This window comes from Podarcis melisellensis (assembly GCF_964234715.1).
Source record: "Podarcis melisellensis genome assembly, chromosome: 2".
NCBI classification, from domain to species: domain Eukaryota; kingdom Metazoa; phylum Chordata; class Lepidosauria; order Squamata; family Lacertidae; genus Podarcis; species Podarcis melisellensis.
This window is the reverse complement of record NC_138529.1, coordinates 75,773,131-75,796,658: the sequence shown is the minus strand read 5'-3', so window position 1 is coordinate 75,796,658 and position 23,528 is coordinate 75,773,131. Positions and strand designations below refer to the sequence as shown.

The following is a 23,528-nucleotide window of genomic DNA, read 5'->3' as shown; positions in this document are numbered from 1 at the left end:
GTCTTTAAGCAGAGGCTTGACAATCATATGTCAGGAGTGCTCTGATGGTGTTTCCTGCTTGGCAGGGGGTTGGACTCGATGGCCCTTGTGGTCTCTTCCAACTCTATGATTCTATGATTCTATGATTCTACCAGACTATTGGGATGTGGGACTAGGTCCCCATATCACATCCTCATGGCCTTCCCCTATACCGCAAGGGGCCAATATTTTAACCACTTTTTAACTTAATAGCTTTGTGGTGTACAGAGATGCTCAGCCATGTTAGGTTTCTGTGGGAATGTCTGAAATGGGCAGTAAAAGCCATTCTGGGTCCACCCACTCTCTTTTTTTTGGTTGGAGTAGAATGACCTCCTCCAGGACTTAGTGAAGCGGAATTGGTTTGTTATATCCATCCATTGCCTACAACCATATAATTACCTTTCAGATTTCTGTATGAATTGCATTTTTCTTCTGGCTTTCAAACCTGTGATTACCCTAGAGTTACAGCTCACTTTTTAAAGACAAACTGCTATTGGTTTGCTTTTAAAAGAAAAAAGCTTTATTGTAGCTTGAAGACAGTTCCTCTTTGGCTAATAAGAGGTTATTTTCTTTAAATTGTCTGGCCCTGCATACATGTCACTAAGAATAAGCAGACGTAGCTTCCTTTAGCAGTAGGTGCACTACAGCCAGATAAGTAGTCAAATCCATTTTCACTACAGCAGTAAAGACCCAACGCGTTATGGCACCTGTATATTAACACATTAGCACCCAATAATATTAAGGGAACATCAGCATGCACAAATTTATTTCAGATGGTAACAAACATTTTAGCAAAGCTAAATTGTTCTAAGAATATGAGGAGAGCTTGCTGGATCAGGCCAGTGGCCCATCTAGTCCTGTTCTAACAGTGGCCAAGCTGATGCCTGTGGGAAACCCGCAAGCAGGGCCTGGGCACAACAGCACTGCAGTGTCTGGCAACTGCCTGTGATTGGGAAGGCAGAGCATAGCCATCATGTATAACAGAGATTGATAGCATCATCCTCCATGAATTTGTCTAATCCTCTTTTAAAGCCATCTAACTTGGTGGCCATCAGTGCATCCTGTGGCAGTAAGTTCCATAGTTCAACTATGTGGTGTGTGAAGAATTGCTTCCTTTCGTCTGTCTTGAATATGTCCACATTCAGCTTCACTAAATGTCCATGAATTCTAGTGTTGGGGGGGGAGGTTTTCTCTAATTCCTCTATGCTATGAACTTCTGTCATGTCTCCTCTCACTTTTTCCTCTAACTAAAAAGTCCCAAATGCTGTAACCTTTCCTCATAGGGGAGTTTCCCCATCCCCTTATCCTTTTGCCTGCCTTTGCTGAACCCTTTCCAATTCTACGATAACCTTTTTTTTGAGGTGAGGCAACCAAAACTGTACATAGTATTCCAAATGTGGCTGCATCGTAGATTTGCATAACAACATTATGATATCAGCAGTTTCATTTTCAACTCCTTTGCTAATGATTTCTAGCATGGAATTTGTCTTTTTCACAGCTGCTGCACACAGGGACAACAGCTTCATCAAGCTACCCACTATGACCCCAATAGTCACAGCTAGTTTAGACCCCGTGATTGTAAATGTGTGATTCAGATTATTTTTCCATGACATGCATCACTTTATGTTTCAACTGAATTTGGCATTTTATTGCTCATTCAACTGAATCTGAGGAGGTCCTTTTCAAGCCCTTCACAATATCTGTGTATTTTAATGTCCCTGAGCAAACTTGGCCACTTCACTGCTCATCCCTAACTCTGGAGTGTTTATAAGTTAAAAGTTAAAAAAACACAGGCCCCTTAGGGGACTCCACGTTCTATACTTCTCCATTCAGAGAACTGTCCAGGGCCATATGAGAATAACTACATTAAATCCCTTGCTTTCCTCCTTGTAAATAGCTTGACAGTCAGTAGCTCAGGCATAGGCAAACTCGGCCCTCCAGATGTTTTTGGACTACAACCCCCATGATCCCTAGCTAACAGGATCAGTGGTCAGGGATGATGGGAACTGTAGTCTCAAAACATCTGGAGGTCCAAGTTTGCCTATGCCTGCAATAGCTTGGCAACCAATGGTTTTAGGACTGAACTACTGAAACTACTCGCCTTGTTTTATGTCCTGCTTTCAGCCATTTATAGTTTACTGCAAAAATTATTTATTCATTTATGTCTTCCTAAGAACAAGTTCCCTAGAGCAAAAATTACAGTAACAATATAAGTCAACAAATTAAAGAAAAACACACAAGTGATCAAAATGCATCCCTAAAAAACAAGAAGTATGTGTGCAGGACAAAACTAATGTGAGAGAGAGCAGAACAATAAAACCCACTGTGTTAAAGCAAATTTTAGAATCACTCCATAATTTGGGGAAATTAAAAAGGTGCTTGTCTGATGCTGAACTGGCATTGATACAGGAGCCAAGCAAGTGTGAGGCCACTACTGAGAAGCCCCTGTCACTTGTTGCTACCTGTTCCACATCACACAGCTGGGGCATTCATAGAAATGACTGAGACCTGACACCCTTAGGTGTTGTTTCAGTATTGTTTTAATCACAGTAAATTTTCTGGTCCTTGTTCATTCCCCCCAATAAGCAAGACAACACAGGCAATTTTAAGCAATCTGGTCAACTGCAACAACCTCTGTGATGTATACTTGAGCCTAGTCAAGATCCCCATAACAACAGGTCCATGAACACGTGTAAGAAGATTCAGGTTTGCAAGTATGTATGTACAGGCACACATATTTGGTAACAATTGCAAAAAGATGCACATTCTGTCACTTTCACTTTTTCAATACTACCACTACTACTACTACTACTACTACTACTAATAATAATAATAAAAGCCCTGCTGCTGTTGGGAGTAGCAGAACTCCTCTTGCCATCCTCCATTTGGCTTCTGACATTTTCTTTCCCATGAATGCCCTGGATGTATCAATATTGGAGGCATTTTGGGAGAAAATGGCACCTACCACAAAAAAACTGTGGTGACTTCCCTTCCCCCTTCCAAAAATGCCTTAGGGAAAAAAAGCTATGTATGTGGCATCGTGAAAGAGGAAAATGTAGCTGTCAGCCAGTGGCTGCCAAGAGGAGCTCTAAATCCCAACACAACTGTGCTTTAAGATAAAGGACTGAAACTGCTGTGGCCACCACTAAGCCTCCACCCCAACAAATCTTTCGGTTTACCTTTCCAGTGATAAATTACCAAAATCCCAGCTCTTCTCTTATTCTCCAGTACTTCCCCTTTATAGAGGTCTGTTATTGGTGGACAGACAGGTGAAAAGGAGCCCCCTCACATGCAAAAAGGAGAGGAGAGGTATAGTGCTGTGGTATCATGGCTGGAGGGGAAGATGAGCAAGAGCAGCAAGGAGGTAGTGTTGGGGGTCCTGCTGCCAGTGGGCCTGGTGGTTGGACATGAAACAAGCCCTTTCAACAATGGCAGAAGGTAATGATCCTTAAGAGATCCTGGGCATAAACTAAAATTAATCATGAAGTGCAGGAGATGGCAAAACCAACCATCACAGGATGAGGATATAGGGTTTAAATCGGGCATAGGCAAACTCGGCCCCCCAGATGTTTTGGGTGCACAACTCCCATCATCCCTAGCTAACAGGACCAGTGGTCAGGGATGATGGGAATTGTAGTCCCAAAACATCTGGAGGGCTGAGTTTGCCTATGCCTGGTTTAAATTCAGGAATACTAGCTTACAAAGGAGGTGGAAATACAGAACCAGTCAATGTCAACAGCCCAAAAGAGGTAGCCACAAACTGCTTTATCCTCCCTAACTATTTATTTACTTAATTATTTAGTAGCTTGGTTATCTAAATAGATTTGTGAAAAGCAGTATTAGCTTGCATGACTGGATCTGATCATCATGGAGAGAGAGATATATATAGGAGCGTGATCCAAGGAATGATCTAAAACTTAAAAGATGAAATAAACAGTGGACTCCACTATAGAATTATGATAAATGTTTACACCTGGTGCCAAACTGTAGAAATTTTTCAAAAGAAAATCCTCTGGTGAGGAGCAGTCATCTCAACAGTAGACTGGATCAGATTTGCTTATCTGTTATAGAAAGAGATGTAATTTTATTGAATAGTCAGTTAAGTATTATTAAAGGAAACAATTTAATAAGATACATTGCTAGCTGAATATGAAACTGACTGGAATAAAAAAAGAGATTGCTTTTAAGCAATGAAGCAAGAAGTAAACATTCAGTGTTTTGCTAGATAGAGATAAAATTGTTGTCCTGAACTCAGAGACCCTGTCTGAGATGGGACACCTGGTTTAACCTTTGCACAGCAAATCCCGGTACCAGATATTCAAAGTGGACTATTCAGTGATTTATTCTCTAACCAAATTTCAAATACTTAATTCAGTTTGGAAGCAAAAAGGGCTACATCATCAGATTTCCCCCACATGCGAGTAACATTGCTGGATCTGTGGCACTTTCTGATTTAAAATTTTAATGCTTCCCAACATGTTCCTAGATAGATCACATCCCTTCCCCAGCAATCTCTTATATTTCCTAAATTAACGCAAGTATATCATTGTTATATTGACAGTAGATGTTAAACTGACTTAGGTGGCTTTGAGAAAGCACTATCTCTCAGTTCTTACATGTGACTGTCTTAAAGCTAAAAACACTGCACGGAGGCTCCTTCTGGAAAAAGCAGAATATAAATGTAACAAATAACTAAAGTAGTAAAAAGCTTATGGTTTGATGTAAATGAGGCACTGTGCAGCCAAATAAGCAAAGAGGACTCGGTGCAAACCACATCATACATTTAACTGTATGGGAACTGTAGTTTACCCACCACAGAGCTTTAATTCCCGGCACCCTTAACAAATGACAGTTCTCAGGAAGTTGGGGGAGAGAAGTCATGTGCTTTAAAATAGTTTTAAATGTGTGGTGTGGATGTGACACAGCAAGTCCAACCCAGCAGGAGGATAGCAGCATGTGTTAATGTTAAACTACCAGCAACATCCTGCCTGTTCAAAACTTTTACATGGTACAGAAAATGGGCATGGTGAAGCCAAATGGGCATGGGATATCCAAAAAGCCAGCTGCCCCATTTACTCCATCCTCTTTACACATTTATATCCCACCTTTCATCCAAAGATCTCAAAGTGGCATAGATTGCCACTTGGCTTGCACTCTTTATAAAGACTTGAGGAATGAGATTATCACCCCTCTTTTATTGTCCATTCCGGGTCGCCCAACCACTGCCACAGTGTCCTTTCTCTTTGCAGATCAAGATGAGCAGGTGACAGCAAAGGTTGCAAGGTTTTTAGCTGGGCAGTTCAGAATAAGACCCACCATTTGACTATTGATTCAAAACCCTAAAATGTACTTTATGTAACTGACTTTTTATTTCTGTTCTTTGTATATTGTACAGTGCTACCTCGGGTTACAGACGCGTCAGGTTACATACGCTTCAGGTTACAGACTCTGCTAACCCAAAAATAATACCTCAGGTTAAGAAATTTGCTTCAGGATGAGAACAGAAATTGTGCGGCGGCAGCGTGGCAGCAGCGGGAGGCCCCATTAGCTAAAGTGGTGCTTCAGGTTAAGAACAGTTTCAGGTTAAGAACGGACCTCTGGAATGAATTAAGTACATAACCAGAGGTACCACTGTATTTTTTTTTTCATTGCTATGGCTGGTGCAAATAAAGATTCATTCATTCATTGGCATAGATAGTTCTCCTCCTCCCCATTTCATCCTCACAACAGGACTGTGAGGTAGGCTAGGCTGAGAGTGAGTGACTGGCCACCAAGTGAGCTTCGTGGATGAGTGGGGCTTTGAACCATGGTCTCCCAGGGCTTGCCCAACACTCAAGTCACCCCACCACACAGGCTGTATGGTACAGCTACTGTTTATGGAGAACAATGCTTTGACCGCCCTTTTATCATGTTTAACCTCCACTTATTTATTCGTCTTTTTTGTTTTAAATTTGATGTATTTCTGTTTTAATTATTTTAATTGTATTGTTGTTGTGAGCCGCCTTGGGCATCATTCACAGGAGGGTGGGATATAATTAATAAATGCATTATAATAATCAATATTATAGAATTACAACTATGCACACTTAAAGGCCTTAGGTACCAGTTAGCGAATTTACTTCTCTTGCTGAGCACTTAGTTGCTGTATCTTGCCTATTAAGCCTGGGAGATTATTTTATCAGCTTGATTATATTTCATCGATAAGCAACCATGTGCAAAAATCCCTAATTGCGGAATAACGAGGAAATATAGGATATTGTCTGTAAAACAGTGTTTGCATAAATAAGCACCTAAGGACTAATAGAAGAAAAGACTGATTACCTACTACATACAGACTCCCATAGGGGACTGAGCTGGTTATATAATTATCAGCAAAGTTTTAAGCTGCAGAGAACAATATGGGTTGTGTGAATACATATAGTAACCAATTCTGTAATTCTGTTACAATGTGTATTATTTCCAGAAATGACAATCTGTATACAAAGAAACATTACGTACAGTAACAATCACTTTGTTTCTCTTAACCAACCGATTTAAAATAAAAATGCAAAGATAACAGAGTAGAGTGTAGAAACTGGTGGGATCCATTTTCTGCATCCATGTCAGGGGGGAGAGACTACTGTTGCTACAAAAAAAGGTAGCAGGTTGGCATAAACCTTTAAACCTCCTACAGCTTTAACGGTGCCTAGCACAAACCACTCTGTGCCTATCTGACATTCAGCCAGCTTCATCTCTTCAGGATTTTTTTGCAAATTTCATGCACTTCTGTTGGGGAAGAAAAGCAACTATTATGGGTACATTGTGACTTCCTTGTTTAAATCAATGAGAAATGCAAATGAAGCTTTTCCTTTTAAAAATAAATATAAAAGTGGCTCCAGGAATTGGAAACAAAATAAAGCAAGATATGCCACTGAAGTACCAAGATAAAGAACCTACCTAAATGAAGAAACAAATATGAATATGAAGAGTTTGTTTTGGGGTGGTTTTTTTTGGCACTGCTCTACCTGCACTCAGGGCTCAGTTTCTTGGTCTGGTTCTAGAATGGGGTGGAATCCTGGGAATGTCAGAGTGCAATGGAAACAGGCATTTTAGGGCATGACACAGAGAGAATGATTTATTAGGAACTGGTTATTATTTAAAGACATTAGCTGGTAGAACTTTGAGATGTTTTTAAAAACATGTCTGTCTTGTTCATTCTGAAGTCAAAGCATTATATGCATAAAATAAACTTCCAAGTGATTGACACACACACACACACACACACACACACAGTGGTACATCGGTTTAAGAACCGTCTGGTTTAAGAACGATTTGGTTTACAAACTCTGCAAAACCGGAAATAGTGTCCCGGTTTGAGAACTTTACCTTGGTCTAAGAACTGAATCCGATTGGTGGAAGGGCACCGGCGGCGGGAGGCGTCATTAGGGAAAACGCACCTTGGTTTAAGAATGGTTTGGGTTTAAGAATGGACTTCCAGAACGGATTAAGTTCATAAACTGAGGTACCAGTGTAAGTCCTAAATTGTTCAGAGCAACCTTTGGCTGCAGTCTATTGGTGCTATTAGACAAATAGGAGAAAATGAACTTTCCATATAAGATAGGAGTGGTGATGGTGAGTCGTTTGACGATCTTGCATGTTCTTCACAGGATCACACTCTCCCAGAAGGCACAGGTTTGCACAGGCTGCCAAGACCATATAACACTGGTCCTGAAAGACCTACATTGGCTCCCAGTATGTTTCACAGCATAAATCAAAGTGTTTGTGCTGACCTTTAAAGCCCTAAATTGCCTTGGCCCAGTATACCTGAAGGAGCATCTCCACCCCCATCGTTCAGCCCGGACACTGAGATCCAGCACTGAGGGCCTTCTGGCGGTTCCCTTACTGCGAGAAGCCAAGTTACAGTGAACCAGGCAGAGGGCCTTCTCAGTAGTGGCACCCACCCTGTGGAATGCCCTCCCATCAGATGTCAAGGAAATAAACAACTATCTGACTTTTAGAAGACATCTGAAGGCAGCCCTGTTTAGAGAAGTTTTTAATGTTTGATATTTTATCGCTTTTTAAATATTCTGTTGGGAGCCGCCCAGAGTGGTTGGCGAAACCCAGACAGATGGGTGGGGTATAAATTATTATTAGAATATTATTATTAACCTGAGGGTGCTCCTGGCTTCAGCCTAGCTTAGCTGTTGTATTCTAAGAACTGTAATGTCTTTAATTAGCAACACCTAGCTCACCAGGACACGAAGTGTATTGTAGGCTGCTCTTGACAAGTCTCCAAAAGTTACAGCTAGGGCAAAATACTAATAAGAGCTCACAGCCCATAAATATGTGACTTTAATAATCACATGTGTTTGTTTTATGCTGATTGTTACCTACAAAGCCTTACACCAACCTGAAGAACAGTGTATCTTTTAGATACACACCTCAGATCCCATTTTAGATAATCAAGGAGGTGTGGCTTTGAATTTCATGTTTCCATGATGTAAGCTTGATGGAGCACAGGGAAAAGACTTTTCCATCAGGGCTTCAATCCTCTTGAACGTTCTTACAGTTGAGGCTTGACTCTCTGCCTTAGAAGGCATGTGAACATTTTAAGCTGAAATTTGGGTTGTGAACTAGCATTTATTTAACAAAATTTGTATGTGCCTTAACTGCAAATAAAACATCTAAGTGGATTAGGAAGAATATAAAAAGTTTAAAAAGCAAAATGAATAAAACCAACTATTAAATGCATGCATTGTATGATAAAATTACAGATTAAAATACATATCAAACATATATGCCTGGGTAGGCTTGCCTAAACAACAACAACAAAAAGGTGTTAGCAGATGTGAAAAAGAATACAGTGAGACCTCCTACCTAATGTCAATGGGCAGAGAGTTCCAGGGTGTAGGAGCTGCCCCAGTAAAATACTGGATCCTTACAAATGCAGAATGTGCATTGCATGGCACCTGCAAAAGTGTAAGTTCCATAAAACAAAGTGGTTGAGTGGGCATATATGGGCTAAGGCAATCCTGCAAGTAAACTGGTCCCAAGATGCTAAAGGCTTTATGTACTAACCCTAACACCTTGAACTTGGCCAGTGATGAATTGGTAGCCAGTGCAGACCTTTAAACAGCAGTGTTATGTGCTGGCAGGATCTTATCCCTGTCAACAACCATGCTGAAAATTTCTGAACCAACTGCAGTTTCCAGACAATCTTGGAAGTCACTAGTACCCGCACTGCTGTGCTTATGGTCTCCTATCAGAGATAAATTTGGATCCTGAAGCACCCCCAAACCACATCCTGTCCAGAACTCCATCCGGTCCAATTTCTCAGAAATGGGAAGTACTCACCCACAACCCCTCTGACTTCCTTGGATTCAAGCTCAGCCTATTTTCCCTCATCCCTCCCACCTCTTCATTCTGTCAACAGTCCAGGGTTTGGAGGCCCTCACCTGATGCAGATGCTATGCAGTAATAGAGCTGAGTGCTGTAATACCCTAGGTGCATTGCCTCAAATCGCCTAATGACTGCTCCCAGTGGCTTCTTATAGATATTAAACAGCACTGAGGATACAACAAGTGCATCGAGGCACCCCATAGTATAACTCTCCAAATGCTACTCTCTGAATTTGGCCATGTAGATAGGACTGAAGCTGCATTAGCACAGGGCCCCCAATTTCCATCCCATAGAGCAGGAGAGATAAGAAGCTGGAGCAAGGTCCCACTTGTCCCACTCTCAGTAACGGCTACCCATCAGGGCAACCAAGGCCAATAATTGACTTTGGCAGTCATGCCTAGACTCAGATTAAAATGGGTTCAGATAGTCTACGTCATCCAAGAATACCTTCAGCTGGCCCACTATATATTAACATGCTTTTCTACTGAATAGGTTTCTTTTCCTGAAATTGTGGTTTACTGTGTTAGGTTTCAATCATTTTGTGACAATTAATTTTGCAAGTACAAATTGAAACCGGCAAAATATTATGGTCCTATGTTGTGATGACTCCCTCGTTCTCTTAGAATGGAAATGGTGCCCACCTGAGAGGTGCCAGAACTGAGTACCAGTGAGTTCTGGTTGAAAAAAAAAGTCCTGGTCAGGGCCAATATGTCAATGTCATCACAACCTGTGGAAAATGGATTTTTGATCTTAGAATGGTAACTCAAGAAATTATATGCCCTACTCCCATGGGATACAGATTGTTTTAGAATTCCAAGGTACCCCATTTTCTAATTATAAACCTTGTTTTTGCTGATTTCCTTAATTTGTCCCTTGCATTTGAACCCGTTGTAGTTTAGCCACATATAAAAATGTTCTGTATGATACTGGTAAACACTTTGTAAAATAAACAAATAAGGGCGTTCAAAATTCCTAGACAACAAAAAGTAACAAAAATAAATTTTTTAAGTGCCTATTTTAGATAAGAGGCAGCCTTTTTGGGGTCCCCCTCCATAATCAGCCTAGTTTTTAAATTTATTTTGAGGATGAAAGGCTACAAATTTGAAAAAGAAAATCCCTAAATTTCCTCCCCAGCTCATTTCAGGAAAGAATAAAAGTGAGCTAAGAAGTGTTTATTTTTTCTTCCTCCATTCACAAGATGATGCCTCACTCGTGGGGAGTGGTAGATGAAGAGAAAAGGAAGAGACCGCTCTCTGCAACACACACAGCATGGAGGTTTTCAAAAATAAAATGCCTTCTTTTCTTGAAAAAATGGCACAGAAGGTCAGAAAGTTCTCTCCTTCTCTTTCATATTTTCTCTTTCATGGGAGGTGTATCTCCTTATGGCGGAAGGAGAAAAAGAGTTTCTTCCTGTAAGGTAAAGATCCAGGGAGGCTGCTTGGTGCAGAAGTTAAGTGGGGGGTTAAGTGGGATGCCAATCCCCCCCAAGCAACAGCATGCAAGCCCCTTCAAATTTCACAGACTCCCCCAGCATCATAGTGAGCAATGTGTGAAAACTTGAACTAGGATCTCAGTGAGGCAGAGCTAGGCAGCACCATTCCAGAGCTTTCACTGGGAGCTGATAAAGCTTGATAAAGCTCTATGAAATTTTAAAGATGACCCAAATCCCTTCAGGAGGATTTGTGTTTGATAGGGTGCAGGTTGCTACCCCTTCTGGATTTTTTTCTCCCCCTTTATTGATCTGAACCAGCCAGTTGGGCTTCCCATTTGACACACATCAGATAAGGACGATCCTTCCAGGACAACTTTGGGATTCTATGGCCCATTACCCCCATCTGGCCATGTGGACAGAATCCTTCCCCTTGGGACCCCCTTACTAGGGTACCCTGATACTTTCATCCACAGGAGAGGGGAAATAAGGTTCCTTCCTACCCCACCCCCCATTAGAAAATGCCTTTTTGTGACAAAAAGATGTGACAATTGCTGCAAGGTAGGCAAAAACCCCAGACCGGCCTGATTGGTCTGCAAATAAAATTCTTCCCTGGCCCCAAATACAGTGATAGATTCATTCCACAGTAAAGTCATATGGATGCACTGCTTGCTTACCTTCAGGCAGGGCCAAATATCTACCAGGGTGGTGGATGGAATGCAGGAAGGTGGCAACAGCCTGCTTTTGAATTTTGGAGGTGGACCCGAGAAGACAGGTTAACCCAGGTCTGTCTCCAAATTTCCATCCTTCTGTCTGGCCTCTAATTGGCCAGTTTAAGGTAGGGAAGCCACATACTCCCCGTGGCTGGCCAGGGCTGATAGCGTCAGCCAGCCAACTGCACGAGAGGCTTTCTCTCCTCCCAGCTCACCCAAGGCCATGCCAGGCTGAAACTGCTGCCGTCATCAAGGATAAGCAGTCTTTATCTAGTGGTTCTGTCCTTGTAGTTCTCTAAGTTACTGATGGAGTCAGACAGTACTGTTGAATAGTAAAGAGGGCATGCTAAAATAAATGGCCGTCTGTGTCCTTTCTTTCATTCTACAAACCACACCTCTGGTGTGTATTCTGCAGCCTCCCAGGGTGTCCAGTGCTTCAGCTAAAGCCTAGGAGACGACATCATGCCATTACTCCTCCCATGGGGCTTCTTCAGATGAGGAAGCATGGATAGCTAGGAAGGCAACTCAGTACTGGATCAATTTTTAATGGAAAGCAAAACATACACACCACCCTCAGCCATCTCATCATGATGAAAGTAAGTTCCAAATCCAATGAAATTATAAAGAAATTCTAAAATGCCCTAAGAATGAGGAAGAAAAACAGAAGTTTCTTTCACAGTGGAAGAAAAAATTCAGAAAATGGAAGGCCAGGTTATGGTAAGGCACTAGTGGCACATTCAGTCCTAAGCACTTATATTCTGGCACAATTTTTCTGTAATGTGGTTTATACCATGATCCACATTAAGCACCTGAATTGGTGTGGTAGCACTGTCTGTTAAAATTAGTGGGACGTATCTAGATAATATGCTTAGTTGTCGGGCTGTTAAAACTGGACCCTATGTAAGGGCATCAAAGGGATGAGCATGCCTAGCAGGGTGCTTGACACTCCTAATTTTAGGGTTGTAAATTCCACAATAAAAAAGATAAAAATTCACTAGTCCCATTCACCATAGAAGCTTGAAGAAAACTAAAATTCTCATAAAAGTAATACAGCACCACACAGGCTCAAATAACAGCTCCTTCAGTAAGATTTTTTTTTTAAATGGAAAATGAGTTTGTTTCTGAATGAAAGGAGACCTTACAACTCTTTCCCCCAATTAGCTTTAATCAGCCAGAATGAAACACACCCTCCTCTCCAAGGATGCAAAATAAATAAATAAATAAATAATGATATCAAGAGACAGGGCAGCCAAAAGGAAGTTGTAATATAAGAGAGTTATGGATTGCCATTAAATTAACCAGATGCTTTTCTGAATTGCAACAAGATGATTTAAGAAGGATAATAAGCTGAAGAAAAACAGAACTCACTGGGAATATGAAAATGGCATTCCAAATTACCCACAGCTGATGACTAGAGTAAAAGGAACCTGCAGGTAATCACTAAAGATAACAATGTTAGGAACAAGCATTTCTAAATCTTTCCTTTCATAAGCGTTCATCTTCAGCAGGAAACATCTCACAAACAAGACATACACAAACCAATGCTAGATTGATACTTTATAGGATAATACAAATTCCATTTCAGATTTTGACATGGAAACACAGGTTCTGAAATGCCAGAAGTATGTTAGAGACCTTCAAAATAGTAAGCAGTTGTCTCCTCTGGAGAACTGGCAGCAACTAGTGTTTCTTTTATCCCCCTCGTCATGGTTTGCAATGCATTGTCAAGCATGCTGTGAACTGGACAGTGGCCTACTTCCTACTTCCTGCTCAACTAGTGGCTGCCCTGGGAAACCATGAACCCCGGAACAGAATGGGGATAAACAAGCGCATTGTAAGGCTGTGACACTCCCTCAGTGAAGTTTTATTCTCAGCCCATTTTTCCATGTTGCTGTTTCCAATTCTTCTTAATCTGAGAGTTTAAAAGTGGCATAAAATATATCTGAAAACTGAACTTGAAAAGCATGCGAGGCATTGCTATTTATCAACATTTTGAAGCTAAGCAGATACACCTGCTGATTCACAGATTGCCTTTTTTTGCTCATCCTTCACCAAATGTTTGAGAATCAAGTAACATGTGCAGTGGCTAAACCCCAAAAATTGGCATCTGCAGCCAGCAACCATATATAAATCCAATGGGTTGAATATAAATTAAGTTAGTTGAACTCTGTCCCCACTGCAATCATGAGACAACTTAGCAATTACTTGATTTTAATGGGAATTAAGTTTAACTAACTTGGTCAGGATCCAAACCAATGCTCAGTTGCTTTTAATTTGTTACCAAGCATATTATGAAACTTTGCTATTCATCTGGAAATGATAGGAAGAATCATATTCTCTACTGAAGTCCAAACCACTGCAATTCCTACATTTCTCCTTCTAGAGAAGGAATGGAAGATGTGTGCAGCACCAAGGAAGCATGGGAAATGTGCCACAAACTAAGGAGGGTGGCTGCTTTTAAATAATATATGCATATACAAATCAGTTTGCATCAAAAATCATGAGGCCTTAGCTGGTGGATGCACGTCATCCTTTCTGTAGTGCCAAATAAGTCATATGTGTTTCATGGGGTTATAGATAGAGATATTCCAGGCAGAGTTTGAGTGCCATTGCCACCGTCATAGAACTGTAGAGTTGGAATGGATCCTTAGGGTCATCTAGTCCAATCTCAACACAGAGAAAAAGAGTGCATGCATATAATGAGGAGGAGAAGGATACTGGTGTTGATGATATAGTCTTGAGGGGGAAAGGAACAATATAATCAGCAAATCAAGCACATGGAAACAAGGACAGCAGAAGGGAACTACTGGTGCGTACAGAAAGGCAGCTGTGTTGGTCCTTTAGAATGGGAGTAATTCAGCTCCCATACACCGTAGTGAGGATAGCTGAAGAGTGATGACAGAGATGGGACTGTAATGTTGCTCTAAAAAGGAAAGGTGCTCCATCAAAGCGTACCATCAGAATGAAAGCATTGTGGCTGTAAGAGTGTGAACTAAGAACTAGGTAACCACCAATTCTGCTCTTACATTATCACCAACTCTTAAGGTGTGCAGCCTCAGAGACTCAGTTGACTTGTTTAAAACATATGCCTATTATTTTTCCTTGAGATACCTCAGGTATGGGTTTGATCCAGGCATCTGAATGGGGTATAGAGTATGCACATGCCAACTTCAGTCTATCACATCACCTACACGGCACTTGTAGCTATACAGTCTCTTAATTCTGTTATCTTGGTATCAATAGAAATGTCCAACAAGCAAATTATACAGTCGCTGAAATGCTGGATTTGGATGTCAGCAATGAGATCCAGATTCAAATTCCGTCAGCCCCCCCCCCCCCCCGGGGAGCTGCCACGGATTGGTCTATTTGAATGGATGGATTTGGCGGGAACCTGTGAGCCTCCGGCCTTTCAAGTCACTGTCTTTAAGCTCACAGTCCTTAAACTGTCTTATAGAGTTGTTGTGAAGTAGCATCTAATATCATTTTTAAGGCTGTGAACAGAGTTGTTGTAATGTGGTTAAGAGAGTGAGCTGTGAAGTAACTACTTCAAAACTCATCTCAGCGACAAACTCACAATTTTGCCTTCAGCAAGCCACTATTATTTACCTTAATTCTCCCATCATCTTCAAATAAATACTACCTTACAGAGCACATGGCACCAATGTATTACTGCACACATAGGCCTTTCCTTGAGTGTCCTGTCCCCACCACTGACATTAGTCTTGAGAGAAGAAGCCAATAAAATACTTTCTCCCAAGCCAAATCAAAGTGTATGGAGCTACAGCTGGAGACAGGAGATTTGCAGAACACGTCAGGGGAACATGACGATTTCTCTGGAACACAAACGTACCCACAGGCAGAAAAGAGTTGGCACCCCTTTTTATAGAGTCATATTTCAAAGATTATTGTAATATGCAATTTGAGCATTCAAAAGGCAGAGTGTTTATTATTGCTATTATTTAAACAGGAATTTTAATACATTTTTTTAACCATTTCTGGTGTATGAAGAATTTTACCATTCTTATTTGTCTATGTGACTTTGTGCCAAAGCTATGATCTATACAGAATATAATTTTAACACGAATCTTTGAGATCTAGAGGCCACAATTCAGCAAATTCATTTGCATGCACAAACAGATTGCACGTCACACGTGTGTGTGTGTGTGCACGCGCGCGCTTGACACAACACCATTTCTCTTAGTCCCATGCCTAATGTTTAGGGAGCTTTAAAAACACCTTGTTTAATTGATTGAGGTGTGGACGCTATGGTGAAAAATAAGAAACTTCTCCTGACACATAAGCAGACACAGATGTGAGCTTTTGGATTGTGCGCCACACTGGCAAACATTATGGACTCACGAAAACAACACAAGGCTTCTTGTTTATGTAAAGAGGAATCTCTTAACTTAGCTAACTACATTATTTGTCTGCTCAGAAATTTAGGATGCTGTGTAAAACACAACATGGCAGAAAACTCCTGGAATAGAAATGCAGTGCAGATTTCGCTACCAGCGCAGTTATATTATCTTGTATGGCACGTGCACAGTTGCCAAGGCAACCAGTATCCTTCAACCAACTCTATTATTATGGCTATTAGAGGCTTTTAGACTCTCTGGTGTCCAAGCCATCACTCTGAGCTGGTTTGTGCTAATAACCCTCAAATACAGATGCAAGTAGAAAAGCACAGAGGGGAGGGGAGAAACACTTTTGCAGATCGACACTCAGCATTATAAGCCAGTGGCGGCTTGGGAAATTAAATTCAATCAGCTAGAGGGAAGCAACTGTTATATAACTATCTTTATTAAGCCAGATAAGTGTAGTGACAGTTCACTGCAGACCTTGAGTTCCTGTGATGAATAACTGTCTGAGTGAATCTAATAGCAGAGCAGGGCTACAGTACTTACTAATTATCTGGAAGAAAAAATCTCATTGCACACCTATTGCAGTGAAAAATTAATTAGCCACTGCTGCAGCTATCAGATTGTATTTTCTGAGAGGTAAATGATGAATATATTCATAAAAGATACAACTAGGAAATGATAGATTTCTACCTTTTTTAATGTTATCTCTCAAATTGTGAAAGTGGATGTTGCCATTATTAAATTAAAAATCATTACAATTCAATCTGTATTTGTCTGGCACAAGCCATCCTTTTAACATTTGCGGAAAGCTTTCCCAGTCAGTAAGTGCCCTTATCCTTCTGTTATATCTAAGCATTCACACATCAAAGCACTACAACAAACTCATTATGCACCATATGGATCAACAGAGAATTTCCTTTAGCCACCAACTAGGGAATTTCAAGCAGAAAATAAATAGTGCAATTTATTTTTTTTAAAGCACCCGTTGACAAATCATCCAGTGGTTTCTGAACTAGATTTATCCTCGCACTTGCAAGTGCACTCAGTGTTATGGGGAAGGCAGAATGATGGATGTTTTATAAGGAAAACAATTTTTGTACACTAAACAGGATTTAGGAACTAACAGCCCACTCCTGGTGCTTTGTAGTACAATAAAAGCTTGCACAGCAGCAGCTGCCATTCTGAGCACCACCTTGTGCAGTTCAGCCTACTCAGTAAGGCTTAAGGATGAGGCTCAGAACTAACAGCATCCCCCCATCCTCTCTAATTTTCCCCGACCTTGAAGAAAGCCTCCCTGCACAGTGCTTCTTTGCTGTGCAAGGGTTTGTGTGGCACTCCAATGCTGCGTAAGGTGCTAGTCCATCTTGGAGTAGATTAATGGCTCACAGTAAGTGTTGGTGGCCATGGCTGAACCCAATGTTGTAGTGACATTGGGTCCAAACACCCATTTTAACCTTTTTTGAAAACATGATTTTGAAATACTTTTCAAGGCCACCAGCCTCAATCTATTATGGAATTCAATAAGGCTGACAACAACATGCCGTTGCATGTTGCAAAATCTCTGCCTCTTCTTTCGGAAAGGTAGGGGAAGGTAGATAATGTCTTGGAGGAGCTAATTGCATTGTGAAATAACCGTCTAGGATGTGGATGACTGAGATGGGAAGAGGTATGTTAGAATTTCCCCATACTGTGTTTTGGCAACAGCAAATCCAGCAGCAGTGCCCGATATTAAAAATGCCTGGGCCATTTCTGTGTGATAGCACTCTTGCTGGTATGCAGCTACTGCCAGACTCCATGGCATTCTCACAGTTATCCAGTGAAATGCTGTCACAGTATGGACAGGAAAGAATCAAGTGAGAGGTGGGGAGGAACCAAAAAGTATTATATTATCCCTTGAACATTTAAAAACTGTCAGTAAATGTATAAAATTCAAAATGTCACATTTCAAATGTCTGTTTCCGAAACATACCTAAGCTGCTATAGTATGGGTACTCTGATACTTCAGCTCTACTTTAACTGCATATCCATTTCCCTAGAAGTAAGCATCACTGAACTCAGCAGGTAGGACAAGGAGCTAAGCTGACCCAAGCTAGCTCTTGCTTTCACATGACGACACTGGGTCCAACTGTTACACCAATTCCATTACAGCATGACCAGCAAGACAGCTGATGTGGCCCCACTGCTGTTAAGAACCCCACTACCTAGTCGGGTTGTGGATTGCATACTTAGTATAGAGCCATTGAAATAGATGGTTCAGGTTAGTTATTATAACGCAAGTCATCTCACTAGGTCTTCTTTAACCGTTACTAAGTCTGGATCCAACCCACTAGAATTTATGTGTATTGGATTATCCTATGAGGCATACACAGTTCCAAAACACCAGTGTTTTGCCCTTGAATCCAGTAGGCCCTGCGTAGCCTCAGAAACAATGGAGATAAAATTCAGAGTGGCCATGCAAAGGTAGATTCATCAAAGAGTATCAGCTGTTGCAACTGCTATGAATGGGTTACAAACTCATCCTCAGGGCTGCTTCATCTGATACAGCTGCTATATAAAGGCAGCAGTTCAAACAACATGCTGTGAACTTGCTTGACTTGTTCTAATTCTTACACATCCACAACCCCAAAGAACTTTTGTCCCTATGCTGTGAAAAAAATGTGTTGCTGATAAGGTTTGGCATTCACAGCCATATTGTGTAAAAAAGCCCTTAAGTTTCACATTTTATATGCTTATGCCATGTTGGCAGTAATTGCATACATGATCTTTTTTTCAAATCAACAACCATGTGCAAATGTAATTTGTACTATTTCTCAAATTATCAAAATGTTAGTGTAACACGCTCTGCAATCATCCTCAATTTCTGGTACCTCTCTCTAGTCCCCTTATCCATTTTGTCTCAATTTTGCCTTTTGGGGGAGATGTTGGGGATACCTTTTAAAAATGTCATTGGTGTGCATATACATGCACTAAGAGTTTCTCAGGTTTCAGCCCTGCTTTGCCACATATCTGGGGAAATTACATCTGGGGAGAGGGTGAAATGAATATACGATGCCCCATGCAACAGAATGAAGTGGGAAGATGGCCAGTACCGCTTCAGAGGGTGGGGGGGTGGGGATTACCTTTTTTTAAAAAAAAATTGAGAATAAAGAAACAAAGGGTGGGATTCACCTAATGATTCCTGTCAGCACAAGCACTCTGTGAAGGCTTCCACTTGCACAACAAATTGGCTCTGTGGGGGGTTGAAAGAACCCTATAACAGTACATGGGAGGAGAAGGGGAATTGTTTTCTCTGGCAAACTGCAATGTGTGATGCTGAATCTGACCCAAAAGCTTCTTGTAAGCAGAAACAAGAATAGCAGGCAGAGAGTTGGGCTCTGTAGACTTTCTTGCTGGTATGTTAGTTCTCTTCTTGCCACAAATGTTTATGTAGGGGAGGACATTTGAAAATTCTACATTCCAACTACTTCCTGGAGTACCATAGTTATTTAGAATTCTGTCACCTCATTCTTACGTGTGTAGAGGAGTCTAAAAGTGTGTGAACTGCCATTCTCTTGTTCTCCTTCTAATAGCTAAGGTAAAGGTAAAGGGACCCCTGACCATTAGGTCCAGTCGTGACCGACTCTGGGGTTGTGGCACTCATCTGACTTTATTGGCCAAGGGCGCTGGCATACAGCTTCCGGGTCATGTGGCCAGCATGACTAAGCCACTTCTGGCCAACCAGAGCAGCGCACAGAAACGCCGTTTACCTTCCCGCCGGAGCGGCACCTATTTATCTACTTGCACTTTGAGGTGCTTTCGAACTGCTAGGTTGGCAGGAGCTGGGACCAAGCAACGGGAGCTCACCCCATCATGGGGATTCGAACTGCAAACCTTCTGATCGGCAAGCCCTAGGCTCTGTGGTTTAACCCACAGCGCCACCCGCGTCCCCTTCTAATGGCTACTCTGATAGTAAAGGGAAAGTGTTATGACCAGGTTAGTAAAATACCTCTTTCAGGAGCTTGTGGGGGATAGATAAATACAGAATATAGTTGATGGGGGAAAGCCTTCAGTAAGGAGGAGAGGGCTGCCATAGGCAGTGATCCTTGGTGTGAGAATGAGAGCGGGTCATGTCAGTGTCCATGTTTTCATCCGTGAAATGCTGAATACCATGGAACTCTTAACCACAACTGACCAAATGGCATGCATTTTAAGCACCAAGTGGATCAAGTGGAGGTTGTTTTCTGAAAATGTGGATCTTACTTCTTATCTCACATGAACTTAAGTGTACTGAGTTATTTAAAAATAGAAGCAGTAAGTCACTTCAGATTTTGACCCTGTTTTTCAACATTGTATCTTGCCAAGCTTCTCTCTCTGTTTAAATCAATGTATCAAGAACTGGGCCTCATGAACATTCGGATACACATGCTTGATCTTTATGTGAAAGAACAGAGAAGAAGAGAGAATGTGAAAGGGAAAATCCAGTTGCTCTACACAAGGGAAGGCTTTGAGCCTCTCTCTTTTTGTCCCTGTTCCCAGTTGAGGCTGAGAATCCCACTAAGGATCTTGAAGAAATGGCAACACCTCCACTTCCTTTGTCTGCCAAACCAATCAGATTAAGTGGGCACCTGAACAAAGGAGAATTAATTTGTATTCCTAGAAAGAACACAGAGGAAAGAACATCATAGATTGTGAAGCACCTTTTAGGGGGGGATAGCATCTGGTTCAAATCCAGTTCCTTCTCAGTAGTGTGCTCTTTGTAACGCTGAACCATTTGAAAAGAACCCATTAAATGTATCAGCCTTGAAGACAAAGAGGGAATGTTTTTACTATTTACATTTCTTTTTGAATATATAACTCTTTGTCGTTCATTTTGATGATGATTTTAATTTACCACAGTGTCAGGGTGTACAATGGGAGCCCTCCACTGTGCATTATGAACAGAACACAGGAAAATGCAGATACGTATTTATAACAACAGGAAAACAACAATTATTCACTTGTGAGCAAATGGAAAGGAGGAATGCACAATATTATAAAAAATGCATACTTGCCCATTGCTCTTCCAGTATCTCAAACCATTTATATAATTTAAAGTTCATTTGGTATTAGCCTCTTCAGCAAAGCAAACCTCATGATCATTTCAACATACTGAAGCAACATCCATCTTTTGATGATATTTACATAATACATGGATAAATGGTTGTTGTGTTTTATCCACTTCTTCCCCACACAATACTGTAACAATATTATTATAATCTATTTAATAGTTACTTGTTACCTAAAAGTCTCCAAGCAATTTACATGTAAAAAGATAGACATAAATATATTATACCATATACAACATTAAAAAAGCACACATCGTCCCCATAACAGCAATAGGAAACTTTCACAACACACTAACAATGATACAAACTCCACTCTTGTCTTTCAAAAGCCTGGGAAGGTAGTAGGCAGCCCAAGCTGTGCAGAGCATTTCACAGAGAGGACCACAATGGAAAAGACCCTCTCCCTTGTCATCACCCTCCAAGCCTTATTCAGAGGAGCAGCAGAGTCTCAAATGCCAATCTAAGGATCTGGGTAGATTCATATTGGAAGAGGCATCCCATAAGATACTGGGGTCCTGAGCTATCAAGACCAGGACTTTGAATGGGGCTCAGAAGAACTGGGGCAGCCTGTGTAACGGGAACAGAATTGGTGATCTATTTGTCTCAAATCTGTAAACAGCTGGGCAGCTGCTTTCCGCATTAATTAAAGTTCCCAACCTGTTTTCAAAGGCAGCTGGGTAAAGTGCATTGCCATAGTTCAGTACTGAGGTTTCCAGAGCATAGGTTAGAGTAGCCAAGTTACCCCAGTCCAGATAGGGTTGTAGTTGGGCCACCAACTGCTGGAAAGCACTCTGTACTACTGGTGCCATCTCTGCCTCACGTGAGAGTAGTGGATCCAGAAGAATATGGTGTCACCCAAAAATATCTCAAAATGACTTAAAGAACTCAGGAGAAGCAGAAATGTTAAAGGATGTCCCTTTGCTATATAAACCCATCAAAATCCCAATGTTCTGAGTAACAACATTTTATTCTCAGCCTCACTTGATGAGCAAGGAAAGACGATAAAGTAAACTGGTGGCAAAATAGCATTCAATCAAATGGAGACTATTCTGGTAATAAAAACAACCATATCTACTCATTACATGCTTGTTTGCAAGTTGTATCGAAAGAAAATTGAGTTGGTGTATTATAATTGAAAAAATGATGGACTAGCAAGGAAGTCACTGCATACTTGTGACTGCTTTAAAATATGCTCCTCAATCAGTTCTTATATTTCAGCATTAAAATTGCAATAGACTTCTGTGATTTCACAAACTAGCAACTTCACTTTATTATCAACTGAAAAAACATGGAACAGATGCACCAATCCTGCTACATTTTCATTTGAAAAGACTACGAAGAAGATATAAGCATTGCCAGAGCAAAAACATACTGGCCACTTTAAAGGGAAAACTCATGTTTTTTCCCCTCTTTAAAATATTATATTACATATAAATGCACATATTATAAAACACTTTTATACATTTATCCCTTTTATTATAAAAATTAAATATAAAGAGAACAGAGGTATAAATGGCATGTTTGAATTTCTATAAGAATGAATTTCAAGTCCTTTTGAGTTTTATTTTCTCTATTTTTTAGTTTTTCTATTTTTACAGTTGAAAATACATTAAGAAAACTTACTTTGAACTAAAATTATGAAACTGTTAGTGAAAGTAAAATTCAACTGCAAAGCTGAAAAATGCATTTGTCAATAAAAGCGACAAAGGTATATAGTGTTACATGTTCATTCTACATATGAATGGAGGCCTTTTCAGCATCTTAAATTGCTAAGGAAAACAAAAAATATTTCTCTCAACAGATACTGCCAGTAGAGTTGACCGAGGAAATAATGCACTATATCTGTTCTCAACAGTGTTGGTGCATATTGAACAACAGCACTTCTCTTCATATCAAAAGCTGGTAATTAAAATCAAAAAGTATCAAGAGGAAAGACCATACCTCAATAAAGAAAAATGTTATTTTACAATATCCAACTGATTTCAGTGGGAAGGACATTAAAGTATACGTACTTCAGTTTTTCACTCCAAAGTAATACAATTAAGTTCAACAGAACATGCTCCCCATGAAGAGATTATAAGATTATAGTATAATCAAGCATGTGGCATAAAAATGAATGTCTATAGTTTATCCTTAAATTTAGTATTTCCAAAATACCCTCAACCTGATGCCATTACTCCGCAGAGTAGCTTCTGACAGCTCTTGGTCCCCATGGTTTGTTGCAGTATATAGACCCCTCCAGTCTACTTATAAATATATTTGCATTCATGTTAAATTACTGGCCCATAAAAGTAAGTATTAAAACTCCATTAACTTTAATTAACCTTATGTTTGACATACATATATTTAAAAAGGAAATTAACATGACATTAGTTAATAGTATGGAGCTGAAATTTACTATAGTAACTCAAGGCATTCCTGGCTCTGGATACAACTTTACTCATGTAGCCATTGTATAGTTTTGCTTCTGATTTCCAATGAAATAAAAGCTTATTTGATTTATCAAGACTTTAAAAACACCTAACACTTTGAAACTGCAAGTTTT

The 23,528-nt window shown here is 40.5% G+C and overlaps 1 protein-coding gene and 2 long non-coding RNA genes across 4 annotated transcripts in view; 2 read left to right on the top strand and 1 right to left on the bottom strand.

The window, feature by feature from the left end:
- SLC6A1 (solute carrier family 6 member 1) overlaps positions 1-23,528 on the bottom strand; it is a 78,657-nt gene that overhangs the window by 47,922 nt on the left and 7,207 nt on the right. The gene's annotated exons all lie outside the window — the stretch shown is intronic.
- Positions 5,491-23,528, top strand: part of LOC309364312 — a 768,778-nt gene continuing 750,740 nt past the window's right edge. Inside the window, exon 1 of the long non-coding RNA XR_014165817.1 lies at positions 5,491-5,629. This is a non-coding gene — a long non-coding RNA (uncharacterized lncRNA). The remainder of the gene's footprint in view (positions 5,630-23,528) is intronic.
- Positions 9,701-10,710, top strand: LOC309365546. The gene is made up of 2 exons (XR_014166230.1): positions 9,701-10,063; positions 10,595-10,710. It is a non-coding gene; the product is annotated as an uncharacterized lncRNA (long non-coding RNA).